We start from the raw sequence: 221 nt of genomic DNA on the forward strand, positions 1-221 counted from the left end.
CGGGGGCTGCAGTGTGAAATCACGCGGCTCCGGGAGCTGGGGGTCGAGCAGACCCGCCGCAGGCAAAGCAGCTGGGCTTCTCCTCTGCGGGGATGAAAGAAACAGCAAATCGGATATAACGATGCGATGTAAATGTCGCCAAATACACTAAACGTTTGGGGGAAACATCGGTGAGAAAGGGGCAGGTTTTATAAGCAGCAAAGACTGCACAGAAAAGTGTC

This window comes from Buceros rhinoceros, unplaced genomic scaffold (genome assembly GCF_000710305.1).
Source record: "Buceros rhinoceros silvestris isolate BGI_N320 unplaced genomic scaffold, ASM71030v1 scaffold39616, whole genome shotgun sequence".
In the NCBI taxonomy this organism is placed as follows: domain Eukaryota; kingdom Metazoa; phylum Chordata; class Aves; order Bucerotiformes; family Bucerotidae; genus Buceros; species Buceros rhinoceros.